A 24,150-nucleotide genomic window follows, 5' to 3' on the forward strand; every position below is an offset into this window, starting at 1 on the left:
TCGTTTCTGATACGCACCGCTAAGATCTGGAATACCCTCCCGACCTCCGATTTTCCCACCACCACCACCACCAATATGGGTACCGTCAAGTCTAGAGTGAATAGGCATCTTCTAGGCAAGCGCGCTCCATCTTAGACTGTATCATTACTTTCCATCAGGTGTGATAATAGTCAAGCGCTAGCTTATATATAAAAAAAAAAGTTAAGAATCTAATTATCAAATAAAAGAAAATAATCCGTTTAACTTTTATGCAATCTATAAATAATATTTATATGTATATATCATACTCGTAGTTACCGTTTAGCTTGAAATAATTAAATTATTATTAAACAACCTTAGCTCAAAGGCATTATATAATGTAAGGTTCAGAACTTTGTAAAATAATGGAAATCCTGGAAAATATGTATATTAATTTAATATTCCAAGTGAAGTCGAAAAGTTTATGTAAGTAACATATTATTTGTGGAGTTACCATAATTTTTCATTTCTTGGGACTTGTTTAGTACTGCTATGAAAACACGTTTTATCCCGAATTGTATTTATTTGTCTTTTGAAAGAATATATTGTGACGTAACAACGCAACTAAAAATGTTCACTTTAAATCAGAACACGCAATACAATCTTTTGATGTTGAGTTTAAAGTCACTGTGTAGGTAACACCTACACAGTCAGGCTTGCATAAGCCTTTATATGACTTACGTTACTGCCTCTACTGGCCTTAACAGCGTCACTGGTTGAGGGGGAAAATCTGAGACAGTCGTGGCTCCCCGCCTAGGTGAGAGCTCAGTGAGACAAATTTCCTTAGGGTATTTCTTGTGAGAACGCAACGACTTAGGATGTTGTCAAAATGATGGAGGCGGCATGCGTTATGCGTACGCACGCCTGACGATAATATACCATCTCTATCTATATCTATCTATCTATCTGAACATTATAGTAAAGGAATATGCATTTTTTTTTATTTTTGTCTGTCTGCCAGTATTGTCAGTTTTCACAGGTTGTACTTAGCTTGGTCAGCAACATTTAGGCTTGCTTCATTGAAAATATATGTGTGTGTCACACACACACACACACACACATCTGTGCTGACAGGAGAACATAATTATTTTATTTTATTTTATATCACTTCGATTGCTTTAGTTAGCTAAAAGAATAATAGACAACATAGTTTCACTGTCAAATATATTTTTTATTACTATTTAATTAAACTTTTATTATTCTAATTTTAAAATTAAAAAAATTTTACTCATAATTTGTTTTCTATGAATGTGGTTCAGTTTTTAGAAAAATGTTATCGATTAACTGTTATAAAAATTTAATAATTATGGTTACCCCAATAATTTATACGCTTGTTTAATAAATAAACGGCTTAGCCTTATGTATTGAATAAAAGTTTGAAGATTTTATATATATGAGATAATATACGAAAAAGTAAGTAGAGTTTCTATCGAGCCGCCTAGGTTATGTTTAAATTAAATATGTTAACCAAAGAACGGTTTGAGCTACACCTGCTTTGAGATATTTTTTTTCCATTTGAAATGTTATGTATTTATTTTATATAAGAAGGCGGATGAGCAAATGGGCTAATGATTGTAACTGGTCACCACTGCCTATATGCATTGATATTTTATGAAATTTTTACCATCCCTTATCTAGCCAATGCTTCACCAACCCTGGGAACTAAGATGTTATGTCTAAAGATTATACCTTTCAAACCGGAACACAACAATACTAAGTACTGCTTTTTGAAAGATGAATATGTGATAAAATAAAACTATACAAAAGCCCAAAAGATTTTCCCGTGGCCCCCCATATAACATATTCCCCAGGATGTTGTTACCTCTCTAAGCCTTCTTCTCCTTTTCCTTTTCTGGTTCTTTAGCTAAGTTTTTATTTTAAAATATGAAAGTTTTAGACTAATGTTAATATCGTCATCATCAAGAGTTATTCAAGTGTAAGACTCTAACATTTGAGTTCTATTGTGGTAGCTGAGTATATATTAGACTTAATTAATAATAATATATGTAAGTTGATTAGTTGAATAGTAAAACCAACGATATCAGATCTTTAAATTGCTTTATGTTATCGAAAATTCGATATGCAAATTAAATATTTTTAATCTCATAGAATGTACTTAAGAATTTTTGTGACTCATTATCAATAGTTTTATTTTTTTACTTCGATATTTCATAGGACAAATGGAATCACATCTACGTTGTATTCCTTGGATACTACATATATGTGTGTATATGACACACATATATGATAAGTATCTATACCAAAATTTATACATTTTGGTACAGATACGAAATAGACTAATGTAAATTAAGATTTTAATGAGTTAACTCGTAATATAGACATAAGACAGTCATATCTAGTAGTACAATTCAAAGAGATTCAGCATGCAAGAAGAAAATTGTTCCTCGCTCTTTCCATTGCAGTGTGAGGAAAAGGGACGGGTATAGTTTTCCATTTGCGTTTCCCGCTTCAAGCGCTAGACGTTGATGGCAAGCGGTTAGTTTTTTCGCTCACAACGCGTTCAGTATTGGCCGCGCCACCGAGGCGTGTATTCGATGCGGACTCGCTTGTAAACAGTAACAAGAACTGTAAAATACGCTGCAAAAATACAAATATTACGAAATCATTTCGTTTATAACACAACAAAAACGTATAACGACACCGAATAAAGCCGCTTAAAGCGCAAACATCCTCCGTTATATATTTTTATTTTCCATTTAACTTTGTTTTTGTTTTTATTTTCGCCGGGAAAACGCCGGTTCGCTGTAATTCGTGTGAATAGGCAATAACAGTGCAATCCTTTGTTCGGTAACATTTACAGGACTCACAATAAAGGACAGCGTTCGTGTTTTATTGTTATATTTTGTTGATCATTCTGTGTTGACACGTGTTTTATCGATCGCGTTCTCGACTCGACTGATTTAAGGTAAGCTAACCACCATAAAACTGCATATGAACACAGGTCTATCTATTATACCAGCTTTTATTGTTATAGTAGGCACCGATAAGCCATTGTTTATTATTGTTAAACAGGAAAAATACAGCGATAAGTGAGCTAACTTCCGCAGATGTCGATAAACAGCTGGTACTTCCATTAGTTGTAGAAATGACGTAATATCTAGTTAATTGTAGATATTTATGTACCCACGTTAAAAAATATAAAAAATATGTAAGCATCGCATTGTATAAATTATTAAATATGTGTTTTTAATATGTTAAATTTATTTAATATTTTGGCTCGAATCATGTCTATGTGGAAAGGTTGCAAAAAATTTTGCAACTCGTTGATTATGGACTAGTTGAAACGGTTTGCCATATGGATATAAAGAATCATTTTTATAATTTTAATTGCATTGTTATATTTTAAATAACCATGTTTCTAAAACACGTTAATACAATATAAATTAAATGTATATATTATTATTTTATATAAATATGTAAGTTAGTTTATACGGTAATAATTAGCGATTGCAGATAACTCATTAAATTATAAGTTAAAGGTTAGTGTAATAAAAACTACAATAATCCAATTAACAACAATAAAAATGATTGTATTATGTTTATAATTTGTTTAATAGTAATATTACAACAATAAAACAATAAAAATGACCATTACATTTTGTTACGGTCATATACATTACAGTAACAGTAACAGCCTGTGAATGTCCCACTGCTGGGCTAAGGCCTCCTCTCCCCTTTTGAGGAGAAGGTTTGGAGCTTATTCCACCACGCTGCTCAAATGCGGGTTGGTGGAATACACGTGGCAGAATTTCAGTGAAATTCGACACATGCAGGTTTCATCAAGATGTTTTACTTCACCGTCAAGCACGAGATGAATTATAATAACAAATATTATTATTATTTCAACATTAATTTTATAAATATCATCATTACTAAATATCAAGGAAATATTTTTGTGACGTAGCTAAATAATAAAAAATTATAAAGATTCGACGACACCAAATAATATCATTTGACATTATTTCGGTCTTAAATGTTAATTGGAGTTCTGTAAAATGTTATAATAATTTTTTTATTTGTCTTGTAGTTCCCACAGACCTGTTGTCCGTTCCTTTCGTGTATCTTTCTTTTATTTGGAGTTTGGTAGTTTGATGGGCATTTTTTTGGCATCACCATAATCATGGTTCTAGGATTGCAATTTTAGTGCTCCAATGCGATTGTATTAGATATGGCTTAGTTGGTCCAATTTAACGGATCAATGAGGTCAAAATAACAATGATGAATAAAACATTCTTTATAGTAAGACGTTCTCTTTATGAAAAGCGACATTTTAATTTTACTATTAAAAAACTGATACTCTAATGCAAAGACCTAGTACATAACACAGCCATGGTGACACTTCTGCTTAGAAAATGATGATGGTGATGATGAGCCAAGAATTAGGGTTATCTTATTAACTTATAGATCAGAAACTATATCTCTTTTGATATCATTGATGTTTTTCTCTGAGGTACAAGTAAATTGTTCTTCTGTAATTTATTTAGAAAGCTTTTTCCAAAAAAATATAAGATTTTCCTTAAAGAGAAATAAGTATTGGATAACTTCAAAAGTACTTTGTACCTACTAAATGTAATATATTGTATACTAATTAAAAAACTTGTCTTTATTTCCGACAAGACAAGACATAAATGTATAACACGCCAGACTTAATTTCTCGCGAATTTTTATCGGGTACCTTGACACATTAACCAAATTATGAAGCCGCAAGTCTCGTTGCTCTTAAAGCATTACAAATGATTTTAGTCGATTTACTGTTAAATATAAAGAGTTACTGGTGGTAGAGCTTCGTCTAGGTAAGTACCACCCACTTATCAGATATTCTACCGCAAAACAGCAGTACTTGGTATTGTTGTGTTCCGGTTTGAAGGGTGAGTGAGCCAGTATAATTACCGTCACAAGGGATATATCATCTTAGTTCCCAAGGTTGGTGGCACATTGGCGATGTAAGCGATGGTTAACATTTCTTATAATGCCAATGTCTATGGGCGTTCGTGACCACTTACCATCAGGTGGCCCATATCATCCGTCTACCTATACTATAAAAAAAAAATTAAATAGTCTAGAAAAAAAACAAACTTATATTTGGGTGTACTAAAACGGAACACTATGAACAAGTTATTAGACGTTATTAAGGGTTCAACGTTATATTAATTCATAATCGAATTTTGAATTATGAGTCCAGCTTCAGTACAGCCCGGGCAAGCACCTCTGAATTTTCATGTGCTTAATTTCTGTTTATAATTCATCTCGTGCTTTTCGGTGAAGGAAAACATCGTGAGGAAACCTGCATGTGTCTAATTTCATCGAAATTCTGCCACATGTGTATTCCACCAACCCGCATTGGAGCAGCGTGGTGGAATAAGCTCCAAACCTTTTCCTCAAATAGGGAGAGGAGGCCTTAGCCCAGCAGTGGGACATTTACAGGCTGTTACTTTACTTCAGTACAGCTATAAGGGAACGATAATAGCTCAAACTAATACAGTTATGATTAAAATGCTTGATTAGTGATTTAAACCAATAAATTAAGCCATAACGTTACGGATAATAAAATATGGAAGATGTTGTATCGACATTGAATGGAAAATTATTAGTTTCCAGAATAAATGTTTACCTAGAATTCATCGAGATAAAGTTTTCAGACAATTACTTGCATCCAGTTGATTTTAAAGAATAAAGTTTTTCAATATCCATGCAACAGTTTTTGTTTGCTCGCACTCAGAAAAATGTGTAATATTTTTAATACATATATTTTTAATACATATATTTTTAATAAAGTCGGTAGGTGGATTCACCGTAGACATTGGCGCTTTATTAAATATTAACATTTACTCACAACACCAATGCGCCACCAACGCTGGGAACCAATATCTTGTCTTCCTTCTAAAAGTACCTAAGGCGTTTGTCCTTTGATTGAACTGTTTTTGTCTGTTATGGAAGTTGATAAGGCCCATTGTCTAGAACACCGGAATCTTAATCGAAGATTGCTGGTTCAAACCCAGACATCATCACTGAGTTTATTTGCTTGAAAAAAAATCGGAGGAAATTCTGCCATATATGTATCACCAACCCGCATTAGAGCAGCATGGTGGAATAAGCTTTAGACTTTTTTCTCGAGCTAGAATACCTATGCCCAGCTGTGAGACATTAACAGGCTGTTACTTAGCTCGTGACCCAAAGCAATGGTAATAATAATGAAGTCATAGCGTTACTTATTCAACTGTCATCCCATTTGCCTTTGTTCACGCTCCGACAAGACCTTAGGGAGATAGATTAACGTTGTTCAACGTTAGACCTTTGAAGCCGGATAATTATAATGCATTTACCTTTAACACAGTAAGCTGTTTTTTGTTTAGAAAGCCTACATCGATATGTAAACCTTTAAACAAGACTTCGTAATTTAATATTCATTTTATCTTTGTTTTATGATAGTAATCCTGTGGGAGTATTATAACACTTACGTTATATATTCGCGTAATAGTGTTATTAATAATTAATAGTGTTATTAGGATACATTATATCAATTATAAATTTTATGATCATATAATTACCTCTGTAACAGTACATTTTGGTGAAAATCGATCAATGTGACGATTAAAATCGAGTAATATTTTTAAGTTTAATTTTCATTATGGGTTATAATGTAGTATGTATGTATGGTAGGATGTATTAGTACAGACAGATAATGTGCAAGTATAAGTGCACTCTATTTTCCCTCAGTCTCATAATGCGATAGGACGGCAAATCCGACACGACATGAAACAGTTCAGGCGTAGGATAAAAACGGCAGTGCTTTTTAGACACGACCAACTTCCAGACTCTGGCTGCTACTGAGAATTGCTTGATAGTAACACCTACTGACTTATGGACCCGACTCGGGGTTTGAGTTCAGGAGGATTCTTGTGGCTTTATAAGTTAGCCACTAAAGTAACAAAGCTATCGCGGCTATACTATAATATTTAATGCTTCTTTTACCCCGCACAACTTGACATGCGTCGGTGACTATTATTTTATATATATATATATATATATATATATATATATATATATATATATAATATACAACACATCGATATATACTTTTTATTATATACTTTATATCGTATGAAATATTAATTATATCATTTGCTGCAATAGAACAAATTGAATTAGTTTAAATGAATCAATTAATTCGCTGTCAAATTTGCTTCTGTTCGTCGAAACAACGAATTCTCTGTGGGGGTTCCATGGGGGATTCGTTGAAATTACCTGTAGTAAATCAATTACATTATAACATAACTGTACCTATCAATATGTGATTAGTTATTTAATTAGGTTAATAGTGTTTAAAATTATCATAATCAGTGATTATTGTATTTATATTAAACTATTGCGACATTGCATCGTATTGGGTTAACATTTAATATTAAAATATAGTATAATTAACTACACGTCCCGGCTTTTCACGGGAAGAATAAACCTACTTAAAAAAATCTTTTGTAATATACCGTAACAGCGTGTGAATGTCCCACTGCTGGGCTAAAGCCTCCTCTCCTCTTTTTGAGGAGAAGGTTTGGAGCTTATTTCGCTGCTCCAATGCGGGTTGGTGGAATACACATGTGGCACAATTTCAGTGAAATGAGACACATGCAGGTTTCCTCACGATGTTTTTCTTCACCGTAAAGCACGAGATGTATTATAATCACAAACTAAGCACATGAAAATTCAGTGGTGCTTGCCCGGGTGTGAACCCACGATCATCGGTTAAGATTCACGCATTCTTACCACTGGGCCATCTCGGCTTTTTATATCGTAATATATATTTAAAACTATATCGGTTTATAAAGCTCCCAGTCGGTGGAGTTTATACCGACATCGTTAACAGTCATCGTTATATTTTAGCCAATTTATACAAAATATTTGATGAATTATACATCTTATCGCTTCTCATAAATCACTCCATTGGTGACAACTATTTGAGAATCTGTTTGGTAGTTTTTGAATTTACTTCGTTCAGACAGACAAAGTGACGCGGCGGAGGGACATTGTATTATAATATGTAGAGATATGATATTATGTATGATATGTTCATTTGTCATACAGTTTTTAATTTTGGTGATAATTTTTTGCTTGAATTTTTTAATAAGTAAGTTTACTGTTTTAAAAGAAAGAGCTGAATGGAAGAAAAAACTACATTGAACCCAAATAAATGGGATAAGAGAAGACTTATTATGATATTCAGATGGCTAAGATAGAATATGTGTGATTCAACCGCTGATAGTGGGTTCAAACCCGGGCAAGCACTATTGAGTTTTGACGTGATTAAATTGAGCTTATAGTTCATCTTCTTTTTTATGCTTCGGTTTCGTTTTATACATTATTAAGTAAGCTCTAGATGATATCATACAACATTACATTCACGGCTTGTGTGACCCCTCACATGGGCAATGTGATTTACTCTAAATATGACATCGTGTATGAAAAATTTCATGATGACAAAACGAGTAGTCAAAACGTGGAAGCGTTTTTTATTTTTTTATTTTTTTTATAGGATAAGTTGGTGATGATGGTAAGTGGTCACAAACGCCCATAGACATTGCCATTGTAAGAAATGTTAACCATCGCTTACATCGCCACTGCGCCACCAACCTTGGGAACTACGATATTATATCCCTCGTCCCTGTAGTTACACTAACTCACTCACCCTTCAAACCGGAACACAACAATACTACCTACCTACTACAGTTCCCTAAGTACCCAGACGAGCTTACACAAACCTCTACCACCAAGTAAACAGTCTTAAGTTGAATTGATAAAATACAAACAATAACGTAGTCTTAAATTTCAAAGTACGATGACTTCAAAGCCTTACTTGAACTTAGTTCAAAGTGTACCAGGATCACATGAACGTCGTACTAGACTATCAAGCATACAGCATTAATCCTTCTCCCTAAGGATGTCACGGAACGGAAACTAAGCTAATGGGATGACTATTGAATAATTTAGTACATTACGTCATTACTAAGTGTGTTAACTCGTAGTCGAGTCTGAGTCGAAATATTTACTTGATAACAATTGTGATTTTGATTTTGTATGATATGGTTTCGATCTAAAAACAATTGAAGTTTTCGAGATAAAATCTATCCTTACTTATATGTTAAAAGTGAGCTTATATATTTGTTTGTTTGTTACGCTTTACTGGTGGTAGGGCATTGTGCAAGCTCGTCTGGGTGGGTACCACCCGCTCATCAGATATTCTAGCGCAAAACAGTGAGTGAGTCAGTGCAATTGCAGGCAATAGGGACATAACATTTTAGTTCCCAAGGTTGGTGGCGCATTGGCGATGTAAGCGATCGTTAATATTTCTTACAATACCACTGTCTATGGGCGTTGGTGACCACTTATCATTCGCTCGTCAACCTACCTATACTATAAAAATAAAACAATATAAATATAGTATCATGCACTACTGTTTGTATGAAATCATTACCCCTTTCGACGTGGTTGAGTCAAAAGAAATGCTCTTTGATGTCGATTTTTTTTAATTATCTCGGAAGTTGGTCTGAAGTTGAAATGGCGATCCGCCAGCTACTTGGTCGGCGCGAATTCTAATTCAGAAGCAAATTGGCTAGATTTTTTCCCTTTAACCAGTCTAGTTTTTTTTTACTTAACTGCAGCACAACTAGGGCGAGTAATGCTTTAAAATTTATAGAACACAATCGATTTTGTCTTAGAAACACGTATGTATGTGGGTATTTTTTAAGAAATTGATCAAATTATATGTCAAATAAATTCGAGAAATACCATTAAAAAGAAATTTATACTAATATTATAAATGAGAAAGTAATTCTGTCTATTAGTAACGCTGTCCAGGCTAAACCACTGAACCGATTTTGATAAAATTTGGTATGAGCCCTAATGACTAACATTGGTTACTTTTTCACCTTATACCCACCCTTCTCCCCCTAACACGTGGGCGAGGCCGTGGGCGATTATATTATATATATATCTATATATATATATATATATATATATATATATATATATATATATATATATATATTTATTTATTGGGCGATTATATTAGATATATATATATATATATATATATATATATATATATATATATATATATTTATTTATTTATTTATTTAACACTTTTTGCACAATATATACATAAAATGAAAGAAGTAGGAAACAATCAAAGAAAAAGAAAATAAAAAATGGTGCGCAAAGGTCTTATCGCTTATAGCGATCTCTAACAGACAACCTTTGGTGAAAGAAACAGATAAGTGCACACATACATTACATATAAAAAGGAAATACTAAATATTTAATAAACTACACATATCTACATCCCACTAACCACATATAATAATACATACATACATACACATATACATGGATACAAATATATATATATATATATATATATATATATATATATATAATTATAGAGTATACAATTATATATAGATAAATTATAAACTAGATACTATTTCATACATACATACATACATACATACATACATACATACCTTACTTGGAAATGGACAAACAATAGCTTTTCAAACGGTATTTAAAAATACTCAATGAATTCGACTGCCGAATATCTGTAGGTAGTGCATTCCAAAGTTTGATGGTTTTTGCAGTAAAAGAGTTACTGTAGGTTTGTGTCCGGCTGCAGGGGGTAACTAGTTTATTCATCCGAAGAACGCAGGTTGTGTGCGCTGTCGCAACCAAGTAATTTAAAGCGTTCTTTAAGGTAAGATGGTGTGTGATCAATATAAAGAATAGAGTAGAGAAGAGATAAGGCGTGTAAATTTCTTCGTAGTCTGATTGGCAACCACTTTAACTGAGACCGATACTCAGAGACATGATCAAAGTTTCGCAGACCAAAAATAAATCTTATGGCTATATTTTGCAGCCGTTCTAATTTATTTAGGAGGTCTTCAGTTATTGGTTATTGGTAAGAGGAACGTATTAGCTAAGCTGATCTTTGCCTTGATAGGCAATAGGTTTTTCCATCGCCTTAAAAAACCAATGATAGCGAAAATCTTACGACTCATTTCAGCAATTTGAGGAACCCAGGAAAAGGAAGCATCAAGAAGTAGTCCAAGATTTCTAACAGTCTCTTGCATGTGTAATATTTGGCCCTCAAATAAGATTGGAGGTAGATGTTTATCTTGGACCCTCGTCAGAAGCTTATGACTGCCAAATATAGCCACTTGCGACTTGCTCGGGTTCACTTTGAGACCGTAAGATTTACACCATTCAGATATCTTTGCCAAATCATGATTCAAGGTTGACAGTATCGATGAGGCAGATGTCTAAAGGAGCGGTAACGTAAATTTGTAGATCATCAGCATATAGATGATAAGAGGAGGAAATAAGTGAAGAGAGAGTATTAATGAATATAGAAAAGAGAAGAGGAGAGAGCACACCACCCTGCGGGACACTGGAAGGAATATCTAGATAGGATGAATATTTATTATTAGCCACTATGCATTGCTGTCGGTTAAACAGATAAGAGCGGAACCATTCAATGACAGTAGAATCGATGTTTAGCGATCTTAGGATTGCCAGGCATATGTCATAGTCAATGCGAGATCCCGAGTGCTTGAGCTCGGGTAAAAGTAACTTCTTGGATTTCTCTATCGAGTAATTCTCATTTTTTTACAGAATAGGAAGGCGGACGAGCATATGGGCCACCTGATGGTAAGTGGTTACCAACGCCCATAGACATTGGCATTGTAAGAAATGTTAACCATCACTTACATAACCAATGCACCACCAACCTTGGGAATTAAGATGTTATGTCCCTTGTGCCTGTAGTTACGCTGGCTCACTCACCCTTCAAACCAGAACACAACAATACCAAGTACTGCTGCTTTGCGGTAGAATATCTGATGAGTGGGTGGTACCTACCTATACGAGCCTGCACAAAGCTCTACCACCAGTAAAATTTCATTTCAATCTCTTTTTTCTGGAGTTTGGAAATTACCGTTAAATTCTTAAGTCCAGAAAGGACGAAGTCTTTGGTTTTGCGCCTAACATCTCTTTAGATTGACGATGCAGACCCATCAGAGTATATATTCTGCACAGTTAGACTCCATTGAGAATTTTATTATTTATTTTATAAATATATTTTTAATATTTAAATTAAATAAAAACATTGACTGTTTAAAAAGTCGTAGTTACTTAATTTGACTCAAGATCTATTTCAATTACAGTATAAAAGGCCGGCAACGCACCTGCGAGCCCTCGGGTGTTGCAGGTGTCCATGGGCGGCGGTAGTCACTTTCCATCAGGTGTGCCTTCTGCTCGCTTCTCCCATCTTACATAAAAAATGTTTCATGACAAAATATTTTATTTAAAAATTACAAAATGTTCATGCATAACTTACTTTATAGTTACGAGGTTGAATATGATTTAGAATCCTTGTTTGTATCACGTATTAAATAACAGTTAGTAAATAAATTATGTCATTGTTTTATTTGTACATGAATCATCATTAATTGACTACAAACTGTGAACCAGGCGTTTTGTGGTCTATGTGACGTGAAACTCGCTTTGATAACTAAACGCGAGAACTGTTCGGAAAATGAACAATTAAGCTACTGACCAACGAAAGGGGTGCATTGAATGTGATACGAAAATTAGTTATTAGAGCCTCTGAATGACCTACTACTGGGCTAAGGCCTCCTCTCCTTTTTTGAGGAGAAGGTTTGGAGTTTATTCCACCACGCTGCTCCAACTGCTCGGGTTAACGGAATACACATGTGGCAGAATTTCAGTGAAACATGCACATGCAGGTTTCCTCCATACTCTTTTCCTTTACCGTCAAGCGCGAGATGAATTATAAACATAAATTAAGTGTATGAAAATTCAGTGGTACTTGTCCGGGCTTGAATCCAAGATTATTTATTAAGATTCACGCTTTATAACCTCTGAGCCATCTCGAACTTTAGCAATGAAAATTAGCAAATTTATTTATTATATTAATCTATATTGGTGTATTTACAGGATAACTACAAAGTAATGACTAACAGTCATAATCTATGACTGTTAGTCATTACTTAGTAGTGTATAGTCAGTTGAGGTGAAGTGCATTGTTTTAGATTGCGGCTTCAATACTTGAAAAGCAGTTTTTGAATTTTAATATAGTTAATTTGTATTTATAATCGTTACTTATGTCTGGCACGTGTATACCCAGCAACCCGCAGTGGAATAGCGTGGTGTATTAAACTTTAAGGTTCATATTGGTTTATGTAACTTTTTAGGGAAACTCCCTAAAACATCCCTAGCGTCAACATTAGTAAGCTAAGAGGTCTGCGTAGTACATACTCTCGTGTGATGCAATTGCTTCTTTGCTTTCACTCAATTATACATAAAACTCTGGCATATAAACGTTGTGTCCTTTTCTGCTATGATTGCATAAAACATCAGTTTATTTACATTCAATTTGCAATTTAATGAAAAATCTGCATTTAGTGATCGAAAACATTCCATTTAATTTAAGTAGAAAATTACTATGCGTATATTTTTTAGTACCTTCGGTTCTGGGATTTATTTAATTTATGCAAAGATAACAATTCTGTAGGACTATTATGTAAGAACAAACTCGAAACTCATCGCAATAAACGGTCGTGAAACGTCAGAAAGTGACATGCGACATTGACCATAATAATTATAACATTATACAATAATACACGTATCAAAATAGTATATCACCATTAAGTCGGTTGTCAACATTTCACGGGTGAATAATGAAGTGGGTATAGCACTGCCGTTGTTATTGTTATTGTTACTAATTTGAGAAATAACGTTCGACTCAACCACTTATTATAAAAAAATAATTTATTTTTAGCATTTTTTATTAAAGTCAAACTGATTGCTAACATATCTTCATTTGGTATAGGGTGGTCTGAGTAGATACCATATATTACATATTCTACCGCTACATACTACTTAGTATTGTTGTGTTCTTGTTTGAAGGTTCATTGATTCTGTGTCACAGGCATAAGGGACATAACATATTATCTTCCCAAGGTTAGTGATGCATTAGTGATGCAAAGAAATGGTAAAGTTTCTTACAGCTCAATGTCTATTGGCATCGGATACTACTAGCCGTTCTCGTCCACTTATGTTATAGAAAAAGATTTTTAACACGATTTCTACGATGTTTTAGGACAAACGTGTTAAGTTTGTAAATAGCACGGCATGAATTGCATAGTAATCGTTTGACAGCCTTGCTCCCATCCGTCGAATGACCAACTTAGCTCCGGAACCCCTCACTTGCTTTACCTTTGGTTGCACAACCATTGTTTGTTGGAATTACGACAAACTATGGTTTCGGATGGAGATCGGTACAAGTCTGTTATTGTGAGTTCCTTTTATGTTAATGATAGTTAAGAAACTTATGTAAAGTAACAGTCTGTGGGTGTCCCACTGTTGACTAAGGCTCTCCTTTTTGAGAAGAAGGTTAGAAGTTCATTTCACTACGCTGCTAAGATGCGGCGTAATTGATACAAGTGGCAGATTTTTATCCGCCTATTCGTGAAAAGAAACGGACAAAATCAAAATACTTTATTCAATTATATTGTAAGTTTTTATGAGCCCTTTTGAATCATCACTTCACAGGATTATATTTAATATCAAGGTGGCTTTGGAATGTATATTCTACCGAAATGAATCGGTAAGAAAGTAGTTAGTTATATAGAAAAATATATTTGACTAAAAACTTTTTGGAATTTTTTGTTATGTCAATTGCTTTATTTGCAAGTATAAGGCATGTTTCAATACAAAATGAAGGCTTCGGTTGACTACCATCTTATCGTTTTAGCGAAAGCATTAAATATTCATAGCGAACCTTTACCTCTGAGCTGCACGCTTCAAGATTATTTACAACGCAATTGGAAAAAGACGAAAGACAGAAATTAAGTAATAACGCAAATATGGAATATATAAACAATTGCTCGTTATTGTGCGTTTATTTGTTGCTACTTGTTTAATTGAAACAAAATAAAATGTTTTCGATATCTGTTTCTATATATTCTTATAGAAACTCTATTGAAATATATTTCAAACTCTATTGAAATATATTTCAATAGAGTATATGATCGTGAAAATGAGCAGGCAGGAAGTATTTTATTAAAGCAGGTAGACTGGCAAATGGGCTACCTGATGGTAATTGGTCACCACCACCCATATACAGTACACTGTGAGAAATATTCACTCTAACATAGCCAATGCGTTACTTATACTTGGGTACTAATATGTTAAGTCACTTGTGCCTGTAGTGACAGTGGCTTTCAGCCTTCAAACCGAATTCCAAAAATACAAAGTATTTTATTTTGGTAGTAAAATATATTATGATGAGTGGTACTAAACTAGACGGGCTTGCACAAATCTCTACCGCCAAGATACCTACCATTAGATCGTGTGATCATTTGTCTATCCTCCAAAACATAGCTCTTCAATAAATGGAACTTTATATTCCCATATTTGAATTATATAAAACATCTTTGAATTAAAAAAAGTTGCAAATTATTTGATTAAAAAAAAAAAATGAAACTAACCGGCTGACCCTTTCCAACTAACTTTAAACTACTTAAATACAGAATGTTAGTCAAACTCGGAAAGCTTTTTACACAGAAGTACTAAATGTTTTCTCGTTATTATAAACATGTAAATAAAATGTATCGTATTCTTTTTTTATTATTATTTAAACAGTCTTATGTATGCCAATAAAATAGCTCTTTGTAAATATATATACATTAAGTTTTCCATTTCATAAATCGATGTAAATTTTGTTTAATTAAAATATGAGTCAAATAAAATTTAAAGAAATATTATCATAATTAATATAAGGTTATTAGCTAAAAATATATACCTTTTTTATAATTTTTTTAGCACAATGGGCCACCTGATAGTAAGGGTTCTATACCGTTCATAGACACTGTCGAGGTTAGAAATAATAACCATTCCTTACATTACCAATGCGCTACTAACCTACTGAGATGTTATGGCTTGTACCTGTAGTTACACTAGCTCACTCACCCTTCAAACCGGAACGCAACAATACTAAGCATTGCTGCTTAGCGGCAGAAGATCTGATGTGAGCCCATCTAGCTAGCCCATTTGTGTGGTACTCACCCAGATCGGCTAGCACAAAGCCCTACCACTACAGGTAAATACATATAAAAACTTTTCACTTGATATGCGTATATTACTTTTTTTTTAACAATAAATTTCTTTGAGCTGTAAATGCGTATGTTTAGTGGAATCCAATTAAAGCAAGAGGGGTAAACATCACCACATAGCTTGATTGACCGTGAATTGACATTTCACTATAGTTGAAATCTAAATAAACTGTGATATTTCGGAAAAATAAAATATATATTAAATATCAATTTCTTAAAGACTTTAAAAAAATTCTATTAGCAAATCGCAGGTAATATTATGGTATAAGGTTTATTTGTTTTTACTCCTTCAGCAATTGTATAGATTGAAAGAATAATAATTTAACATCAAAGAATGTTTCGTTTGAACTGTTTATGGTCGTGTATAACGATATTTTGTTACTAATTTACACAAATCTTGTATTTTATATAACTGTACCTTTATGATTATATAAGTTAAAAGGTTAAAGTAACAGCCCTCATATTTACCTCATAATTATATTTAATTATGAACCATGATAAAAGCTATAGAAAGATAAAATTTCAATTAAATGTCGATTCTAATTGGCTGCCACAATTTTATGGGATCCCGTTAATTAGGAAAAGTCTCACGTTTTAATGCTTTCCAATAATTTTATTTCCAATAAAAAAAAAAAAACAAAAATTAATAATTATGTGTTGTACAACAGACGGACTTCGGCTAATTAGCTATCTCTCCCTGTCAATCTATTCTGAGTGATATTTTAAGAACCTAATCTGGGTAGTTAGTGCCATAAACTTACCCGCTAATATTTACACACTAATTATGAAAAAAATACATATCACTAAATTCTAAAAATATTTTTTCTGTATTTTATATATGTGTATTCAAAAAATATACATACTACATTATAGCGAACAGTGTCGTATAAAGGACAAGGAGGATGGAGTCGACGGAAGCTATCTTGTGGTGTCCCCCAGGGTTCTGTTCTTGGCCCACTTCTATGGAACCTTGGATATGATTGGGTTTTGGGATGCGACTTGACACAAGGTGTAAACCTGGTCTGCTATGCAGACGATACCCTCGTGATAGCCCGAGGAGGCGACTAGAACGGCCGCTATTCTTGCTACTGCCGGAGTGTCTCAGGTGGTAGAGATAATTCGAAATTTAGGACTAGAGGTAGCTCTCTACAAATCCAGAGCGATCTGCTTCCATCGTCTCCGACGAAAGCCTCCGCAAGGTGCTAGTATTACAGTCGGAGGAGTTGCCATTGAAGTCGGATCGACTCTTAGATATTTAGGCCTCGTTCTTGATAGTCGATGGCAATTCCTGGATCACTTCCGACAATGTGTGGCCACAGCAAATGCACGCCTGCTCCCAAATGTCGCTGGTCCTAACGATGGATGCCGTTGCCTCTATACCGCGGTGATCAAATCGATGGCACTGTACGGGGCTTCTATTTGGGTCAACGCTCTTAAAAACAAGAGCAAAGCACTGATAAGGCGACCACAGCGAATCATGGCTACGAGAACCACCAGAGGATACCGAACAATATCCTTTGAAGCAGCATGTGTTCTCGCTGGTTCTCCACCTTGGGATTTGGAGGCGGAAGTTCTAGCCGAGACGTATTTCCGACGGTCTGAATGCCGTAGACGTAATGGGCTTTACAGCGCAGTAGAGGAAAAGGAATGGAGGGCCGATAAACTTTCGATACTCATTCGAAAGTGGAAAGAGAGACTGGCGGAGCCCACTGCAGGCCACGATACAATAGAGGCGGTTCGACCGGTCCTGCCCAAATGGTGCAAAAGGCAACGTTCTCCACTGACTTTCCATTTAGTGCAGATTCTCTCAGGACACGGATGTTTCGGGAGATATCTGTGGAAAATCGCTGGAAGGGAACCAACCGCAATTTGCCATGCTTGCGAAGCGCAGGAGGACACAGCGACAGATACTTTACAAGTGTGCCCTGCATGGGAGGAATCGAGACGCCACTTGATTGCAGCTGTAGGAGAAGATTTATCGCTACCAACTGTGGTAAAGTCCATGCTAGAGAGCGAAAAGTCCTGGAAGGCGATGATAACCGTTTGCGATAGTGTCATGAAGCAAAAGGAGGCGGCGGATAGAGAAAGGGAGAAAGATGCACTCGCAGACCCGATGCGCCTAAGGAGAACATCGCAACGCCAACTATTTACCTCTATGAAGAGAACCTCCGGGCAATGAAAAGGGGGAGTTCATTGCTCAAAGTATAGGGTCCTCCAGGTCGAAAAATATGTGAGCATAACTGGCACATCCCAACAGGGGTATTTAACATCGAAGGGTTCGACAAATAGAACAGCCACAGGTGGAGGCGCGGAAGAATGCGCAAGCGTACCCGCAACTTCGCCAAGTGTGGATCGCTGAAACCGTGGTGGTTTTAGTCGGCAAGAGTCCGACATAACCCTCCATGTATCATCAGATATGTAGGGTATCCATGAGGATTTCCCCACGAAAAAATAAATAAAAAAAAGGTGTGTACTACCCACTCATCAGATATTCTACCGCTAAACAGCAGTACTTGGTATTGTTGTGTTCCGGTTTGAAGGGTGAGTGAGTCAGTGTAATTACAGGCACAAGGAACATAATATCTTAGTTCCCAAGGTTGGTGGCGCATTGGCGATGTAAGGGATGGTTAACATTTCTTATAATGCCAATGTCTATGAGCGTTGGTGACCACTTAACACCAGGTGGCCAATTTGCTCGTCCGCCTACCTATAATATAAAAAAAAGATTGGAGAATGTTTAACACTGCTTCGGAACTCATCCACATTTTCACTTGTTGATGATTAACACTAATTTGAAAAACTCAGAACCAGACCTTGTCTTATTCATCTTGGCCAGTTCTTTCCAACTTATATCTTTGTCTGTAACAAATATTTGTCATTACAAGATAATTTTGAAACTAACCCGTCAACTAATCAGCACATGCAAACATTGTGTACGTGTATGATGATGTTGCATGTGTGAGTGATAATGTAATTGTTTCTCCCTTGGATTTTTTAATTTTCGAACGAAGGCAATAAACAAAAACAGCAACTACTTCATTTGGAACAAAACATTTTATTATAGTTACTCGATCTAATTCCTTCTTAAGTTCATGTATGTTTAATTTTACCAAAAAGTACTAGAATACGCAAAAAAACTATGAAGTACAATATAAAAACAATGTAAGTACTATTTTCTTAAAATCATTTGAAATATCTTCAGAATTCATAGACAGTATATCTTAAAACCACAAGTGATAGTCCATTTTTAATATAACATTTTACAAATTATACGGCATCACAGCTGAAATATTAATTGAATTTCTAGTAACAAAACTTTAAAATAAATAATTACTGATTAAATATTCTGTCCGCCTGTTGAAGATTTGTAACAATTAAAAATTATAGTTTGTGATAATTTACGTTTCAACACGACAGGAACCACGGACTAACGAGATAGATAAATTGTAAAGCAAGAAATGTTCGGGGTAGAAGGTTAGGGGTCGTAAAAGGCTTACTAGTTAATTGTCGTTCGTGACCGAAATTACAAGGTGAATGTGGAAGGAATTGTAACGACTTATATTTATTTTGAACTTCATTGATCTTTGCGAAGTTTTTTTTTTTTAATTATGGTTTTATTTTAAATAAAATAATGTGTAATCACATTTCGTCATCATCATCATCTAAGCCGGTAAAAGTCCAGTGCTGGACAAAGGGGACTTCCCAAAGGTTTTCCACGATGGTCGGTCTTGTCAATGTCCTCGGTCCATCTTGTAGGGGGCCTGCTCACGCTGCGTCCTCAGTTTTGTGGTCGCCACTCGAGAACCTTTCTGCCCCAGCGGTCATCAGTTCTGCGGGTGATGTGCCCCGCCCACTGCCACTTCAATATAGCAATTCGGGCTTTGTCGGTTACTTTGGTTCGCGTGCGGATTTCATCATTTCTGATTCGATCGCGCAGAGAAACTCCGAGCATAGCCCTCTCCATTGCTCTTTGATTTCTTCTTATGAGGCCCATAGTATCACATTTTAAAGGTAAGATATTAGATTGATTGATGTTAATGTTTTGCACATTTGCAGCTATCTCACTTGCACGATACCTAAGTGACGCGGTTAAGGTCAAGCATTGTTTTTATACTTAGAAATGGGTAAACTACAGAATTATTTATGTTTTTTTAAATCATTATTTATTAATTAGACATGTTTCTTGTGCCTGTAATTACACTGGCTCACTCACCCTTCAAACCGGAACACAACAATATCAAGTACTGCTTTTTTGCGGTAGAATATCTGATGAGGGTGGTACCTACCCAGACGAGCTTGCACAAAGCTCTACCGCCAGTAAACTACTATTAGTGACCACTATAATTTTTTTAACATTTGGTCATTTTGTTTTTATTTATGGTTAATTATTATACACTTCTTTAAATACATCCGTAGAAATTGTGTTATGTTGTTGAGGTCTGCAGGCGAAAAAAAAGACGATCGTCTTGCGTTTTTCAAACGGTTGTGATGCGGGTAATTAATTGGTGTTTGGTACAAAATGTTAATATTTATACATATAATAAAGCAGTAGAATATTTCTTTCTTTCAAGAAGCTGTTTGAGTGCAACTGCTTCGCAACGAACTGCTAAGAATAAAACCACTAGATTATTCAATATCGTGTGCATATCTAAATAATTCTGCGATGTGATATTTAAAACACCACGCTTCACAAAATACTAATTGATATTATTTTAATTAAATAAATACATTCAAACAATTGGTTGAATAAAAAGCAAACAGTACATTCTGTTTGAACTTCGGCTAAAAACATCATTCACGTGTTTTATATTAAATTGAATTTCGTTTTGTTTTGGTGTGACAATTGTGTAAACTTTCTCTTTGACGAATGAAACAGTGTATATTATAATAAATATTATTATTATTACATTTGGCTTTATTGTTATTTTTTGTTTATTATATATTTATCATCTAGAAGTGTAAACTTGAACCGTGGAGTACCGGCTTAGAATAGTACTCCCCCAATCTCATCCCGTGGGTGTCGTAAGAGGCGACTGAGGGACGGGGAAAAGGGGGGATGGGCAGCAGCGTCCCCCCTCCCATAAACATCTTACCCCCTACTGCGCTCGCCAACACGCCTGCCCAGCGCGGCGAGTATGGGCAAACCCCTCCCTTAATGGCAGATGCGCCCAAAAAAAGGCCCCCAGTTACCGGCAAGCCCGCTAGGCCCGACCAAGGTAGCGGTCGCGGTATCGGCAGGGCAGGGGGTGCTAAGAATCACCGGTTCACGGCAGGCTACCGTATAAAACGACTGAAAATGGCAACGTATAATGGACGCTCGATGAGGCTGGACCATCACCTCGCCGAATTAGAAGTAGAGTTAAGTCATATAAACTGGCATATACTGGGGTTATCTGAAGTCCGAAGACAGGGGGAGGACACGATAACTCTAGAGTCCGGTAACTTACTCTACTTCCGCGAAGGTGATAACCTCTCCCAGGGTGGTGTCGGTTTTCTTGTCAAAAAGGATCTCATTAGCAGCATTGTGGAAATCAGTAGTGTGTCGAATCGGGTAGCGTACCTTGTCCTAAAACTTTCCGACAGGTACTCCCTGAAGGTTGTACAGGTATATGCGCCAACTTCGACATACTCTGATGATGTGGTCGAAGCGATGTACGAGGACATCGCAAAGGCCCTCAACGACACCTCGAGGGCCCACTACAATGTTGTTATGGGAGACTTTAATGCTAAAGTGGGAGTACAAGATAGCGGTGAATCGAAAGTCGGACCTTACGGCTTGGGCTGCAGAAATCACAGGGGGCAAATGCTGGTAAACTTTCTCGAAGCGCAGGGGCTTTTTTTGATGAATTCTTTCTTTCAAAAGAAGCCTCAGAGGAGGTGGACCTGGCGAAGCCCCGATAACGTGACAAGGAACGAGATAGACTTTATCATTTCGAATAAAAGGCACATATTTAGAGATGTTTCAGTGATCAACAGGTTTAATACCGGAAGTGATCACCGCTTGGTTCGAGGCACTCTAAATATCAACTTAAAAGCCGAAAGATCGAGAATGATGAGGTCTACTCTCCGACCTACCATGCTCCAAGCTGCTCAAGGCTCCGAAAAGTTCCAAATGGAACTTCAAAATCAATTCACCGCGTTGGAAACCATAAGCAGCATTGATGAGAGAACCGACACGCTGGTCAAAATACTGCAAAACACATCCCGCAAGTGTTTTCCGCCACAGAGAAGAGACAACGCACCAAAACTCTCTGCTGAGACACTCGAGCTCATGAGAAAACGACGAGAACTACCATCGTTTTTGTCAGATAAGGCCTTAAACCGAACAATAAAAACGCTGACGCGACGCGATCTCCGACGCTCCAATACCCGTGCCATCAAGGCTGCGATTGAGCAAAATCGGGGATCGAAAGTGTTCGCTCGCAAGTTTGGGAGGCCGCGTCTGACAAAACTTAAAACTGAAAATGGTGGGGTCGTTACCTCTAGGCCTGAGATTATCGGAGAAGTAGAGAGGTTTTATGGGCAGTTGTTCTCTTCAAGATCGGATAAACCCGTGGGAATCAGTATTGATGACCAGCGCGCCCCTCTTATGCGCCATTACTCCGAGGAGCTCCCGGTCGTTGACCAAGGAGAGATTAGGGCGGCTCTAGAACAGCTTAAAAACAACAAAGCTCCGGGAGATGACGGAATCACAACAGAGTTGCTTAAGGCAGGCGGGACTCCGGTCCTGAAAGAGCTAGCAAGCCTCTTTAATTCCGTCATCCAACATGGCAAGACCCCGGAAACGTGGAGCGGGAGTGAGGTGGTACTGTTTTTCAAGAAAGGTGATAAAACCCTCTTGAAAAACTACAGACCAATCTCCCTCCTGAGTCACGTGTATAAGCTGTTCTCAAGAGTCGTCACGAACCGTCTCGCCAGACGACTTGACGAGTTCCAGCCCCCAGAGCAAGCCGGCTTTCGATCAGGCTACAGCACCGTGGACCACATCCATACTGTTCGGCAGATTGTGCAGAAGACCGAAGAGTACAATCAGCCGCTGTGTATGGCATTTGTGGACTACGAGAAAGCCTTCGACTCCATCGAAACCTGGGCAGTGCTCGACTCATTGCAGAGATGTCATATCGATTGGAGATATATCGAGGTACTGAGATGTCTGTACAACGCCGCTACAATGACTGTCCACATCCAGGACTGTAAGACGAAGGCGATCCAACTGCGCAGAGGGGTGAGACAGGGGGATGTAATATCCCCGAAACTGTTCACCAACGCGTTGGAAGACGTTTTCAAAACGCTGGATTGGACTAGGTATGGAGTCAATGTAAACGGCGAGTACATCTCACACCTTCGATTTGCCGACGATATCGTCATCATAGCAGAGTCGCTGGAACAACTCACCGAAATGCTGCGTAGCCTAGGCGAGTCTTCCCGGTGTGTCGGTCTCGGTATGAACTTGGACAAGACCAAGGTCATGTTCAATAGGCATGTCGTGCCGGGACCGATATACGTCGAGGGGAAACCTCTCGAAGTTGTTAGTGAATATACCTACCTAGGACAGATAATACAAGTCGGTAGGAACAACTTCGAGAAGGAAGCCGATCGAAGAATTCGCTTGGGATGGGCAGCATTTGGCAACCTTCGTCAAGTCCTCAAGTCGTCTATACCGCAATGTTTGAAGACGAAAGTCTTCAACCAATGCGTCTTACCTGCCATGACATACGGTGCCGAAACGTGGACACTAACTGCGGGACTAGTCCACAAATTCAAAGTCGCTCAGCGTGCTATGGAGCGAGCTATGCTCGGAGTATCTTTGAAGGATAAGATCAGAAATGAGATTATCCGGAAAAGAACCGGAGTCACCGACATAGCTTGCAAAATTAGCAGGCTGAAGTGGCAGTGGGCTGGTCACGTATGTCGTAGGACCGATGGCCGT

The 24,150-nt window shown here is 36.5% G+C and overlaps 1 protein-coding gene across 3 annotated transcripts in view; it reads left to right on the top strand.

The window, feature by feature from the left end:
• Window positions 1-2,558: 2,558 nt before the first annotated feature.
• Window positions 2,559-24,150, top strand: part of LOC126776764 (brain tumor protein) — a 486,286-nt gene continuing 464,694 nt past the window's right edge. For all 3 annotated transcript variants that reach the window (XM_050499512.1, XM_050499511.1, XM_050499515.1), the window contains exon 1: window positions 2,559-2,944. The gene's annotated coding sequence lies outside the window, so the exon portion shown is untranslated. The remainder of the gene's footprint in view (window positions 2,945-24,150) is intronic.

This window comes from Nymphalis io, chromosome 21 (assembly GCF_905147045.1).
Source record: "Nymphalis io chromosome 21, ilAglIoxx1.1, whole genome shotgun sequence".
NCBI lineage: Eukaryota > Metazoa > Arthropoda > Insecta > Lepidoptera > Nymphalidae > Nymphalis > Nymphalis io.